The 3,409-nt window shown below is 38.7% G+C and overlaps 1 non-coding gene across 1 annotated transcript; it reads right to left on the minus strand.

The window, feature by feature from the left end:
• Positions 1 to 2,544: 2,544 nt before the first annotated feature.
• Positions 2,545 to 2,616, minus strand: TRNAA-AGC. Its single transcript has one exon. It is a non-coding gene; the product is annotated as a tRNA-Ala (tRNA).
• Positions 2,617 to 3,409: the final 793 nt, after the last annotated feature.

Consider the following 3,409-nt stretch of genomic DNA (forward strand, 5'->3'; position numbering starts at 1 on the left):
AAAAAATGTATATCACTATGTCTATATAGTAGTTATAGCCAATGTCCCTAAACAGAAAATTGTCCAATGGTGCAAAGGAATTAGTAAGAATATCTAGGATTTCCAGGTTCAGATTTCAAATCTCATATTAAAATAGATAACATTATTTGTTCTTAAACTAAATTCTTCACATAAAATACATTCAGAAATGTATTCAGAGATACATTTCAAACAACGATTGTCAAAGCAAAGTCCAGAGACCTTTGCACCAGAATCGCCAGTGGTACTATTATAAGTATACATACTGAGCCCCATCTCAGATCTATTAAGTCAGAAATCTCTAGGGGGAGGGCTCATGGATCTCCATTTTTAACAAGCACCCCCAAGATGAGTTTATTCTAGCACACTGAAGTTTGACAACTATTTCTCTAAATGATACCCTGATAAGCTTCAGTTAAGTACAGAGCAGGTCAACTGGGTAGAAAGGCATTAGGACCCGTGTCATATAAAGAATTTTAAAGGAACCTAGGATATTTAGTACTAAAAACAAACAAACAAAAAGAATTGGTTGGCAGAACATGAGAGATGCCACTGATGTAAAAAATACTTTAGATTTATTCCGTACAGCTTTTGGAGGGTAAATTCAAAGGGTAGAAATTAGAAGGAGATAGATTTTGGCTTTAATGTAAGGAAAAGATTTCCAACAATTTAAGCTCTTCAAAAATGGAATAGACTTATTGTGAATTCGTGAGTTCACCCTTATTTGGACATAGTCAAGCAGATGATGAATGACTTTATGCCAGAGATGTTGAAGAGGGACTTTTACATCAAACTTTAGTTGATCGCTACATTCCTTTCCAACTCAGGATTCTTAAGATTCTCTAATTTTAGGAACATGAGTTCAATATGGGTTATAATTATTATAACATTTTTCAGATGATACTAGAAGTCCATTTCCTCATAGTCAAGGACGCAGACACATTTAGTAATTTAACACAATGTACATAAAAACTGGCCTGAGGCTGGACACCATAGCTCACACCTGTAATCCCAGCACTTTGAGAGGCTGAGGCTAAAGGATTACAAGATCACTTGAGCCCAGGAGTTCAAGACCAGCCTGGGAAACATAGAGAGACTCCCTCCCCTACAAATTTTTAAAAATTATTCAAGTATGAGGGCACGTGCCTGTAGTCCCAGCTACTCAGGAGGCTGAGGTAGGAGGACCTCTTGAACCCAGGAGGTCAAAGCTGCAGTAAGCCATGATAGGGTCACTACATTCCAGCCTGGGCAAGACTGTATCTCAAAAACATAATAAAATAAACTAAAATAAAAACTGGTCTGAGTAAATAAAATCTCATACAATATTTTTTTCAAATTTAAGAGTTTTTAAAGGTTTATTTTATTTTTTTATTTTTTGAGACAGAGTCTCAGTCTGTCCAGCCCAGGCTGGAGTGTGGTGGCATGATCTTGGGTCACTGCAATCTTTGCCTCCCAGGCTCAAGTGGTTCTCCTGCCTCAACCTCCCAAGTAGCTGGGATTATAGGTGCATTTGACAATGCCTGACTAATTTTTGTATTTTTAGTAGAGATGGGGTTTCGCCATGTTGGCCAGGCTGGTCTCGAACTCCTGACATCAAGTGACCCACCTGCCTCGACCTCTCAAAGTGCTGGGATTACAGGCGTGAGCAACCTGTTATATTACAGGCATGAGCCCACCACTTGGGGTGGTGGTGCACACCTGTAGTCCCAGCTACTTGGGAGGCTGAGGAAGAAGAATTGCTTGAACCCAGGAGGCAGAGGTTGCAGTGAGCCAAGATCACACCACTGTACTCCAGCCTGGGCAACAGAGCAAGATTCCATCTCAAAATAATAATAAGTACAAATAAAGTTCAAGGATATGTAGCAAAGAAAATTAGTTACAACAACCCAATATTACAGTCTGTCTATAAAATAAACACATCTACTCCTTCCAACTTCATAAGGGTAAAAAATAAGAGTTTAAAATATGAAGCAGAGACAAGATTTCATAGTTACCTGTGAAAATAGCTCTCCGATTGTGTGTCTTTAAATTGGCAGGGGAAAAAAAGAAACTCAGTTTTAAAACAGAAAAATTATATATCATTATGTTTATACACTTGTTAGAGCCAATGTCCCTAAACAGAAAATTGTTCAGTGGTGCAAGGGAATTAGTAATAATACCAAGAATTATTAGATTCAGATTTCAAATCCCATATGAAAATAAACAATATTATTTGTTCTTAAACTAAATTTTTTTTTTTTCTCACACTGTGACCCAGACTGGAGTGTGGTGGCATGATCTCACCTCACCGCAACCCCCGCCTTCCTGGTTCAAGTGATTGTCATGCCTCAGCCTCCTGAGTAGCTGAGATTACAGGTGTCTGCCACTGTGACCAGCTAATTTTTTTATATTTTTAGTAGAAACAGGGTTTCACCATGTTGGCCACGCTGGTCTCAAACTCCTGACCTCTAGTGATCTGCCCACCTCAGCTTCCCAAAATGCTGAGATTACAGGTGTGAGCCACCATGTCCAGAAAGAAAACCTTTGTGGAGGTGCTGGGGATTGAACCCAGGGCCCCATGCATGCTAAGCATGCACTCTACCACTGAGCTACATCCCCTTTAATTCTTAATATCAGAAATATTATTCAACAGACACATATCAGAGTTGAGGGAAATTATTGGAAAATTGAGACAAAAAAAGCATAGAGAAAGTTAATTTATTTTCTAGACAGAACTCTGCTAGTATTAGAATTAAGTACTTTAATTAGATAGTAATTTACTTGCTTTCTTGTACCTTATGTCATCTTCTCTAGTCTGTTATAGTCCTACATGTATTAAATAGCAAAAACAAATTATATATTTTCCATGATCAGTATGTTACAACATTAAGATCAGATTAATAATACAAGTCATCTACTCCACTGCCAATTTTTATACTCCCTACAATCTTACAGCACATCCTCATATGAACAAAAAGGCTTTATATTTATCTTACAAAGGATATAAACATCAATTTATAAAAAAGAGACACAAGCCTTATATAGTTAAAAGTAATATAATTAACATGATTACAAAAATATTTCTAACAAAGCAGAGGAAATAATTATATTGCTTGTAGTTCTATTAAGAGTTTATTGAGGCCAGGCGCGGTGGCTCAAGCCTGTAATCCCAGCACTTTGGGAGGCTGAGACGGGCGGGTCACGAGGTCGGGAGATCGAGACCATCCTGGCTAACCCAGTGAAACCCCGTCTCTACTAAAAAATACAAAAAACTAGCCAGGCGAGGTGGTGGGCGCCTGTAGTCCCAGCTACTTGGGAGGCTGAGGCAGGAGAATGGCGTAAACCTGGGAGGCAGAGCTTGCAGCTCCAGCCTGGGCTACAGAGCAAGACTCCGTCTCAAAAAAAAAAGAGT

The sequence above is a fragment of the Colobus angolensis genome, unplaced genomic scaffold (genome assembly GCF_000951035.1).
Source record: "Colobus angolensis palliatus isolate OR3802 unplaced genomic scaffold, Cang.pa_1.0 Scaffold169, whole genome shotgun sequence".
Taxonomy (NCBI): domain Eukaryota; kingdom Metazoa; phylum Chordata; class Mammalia; order Primates; family Cercopithecidae; genus Colobus; species Colobus angolensis.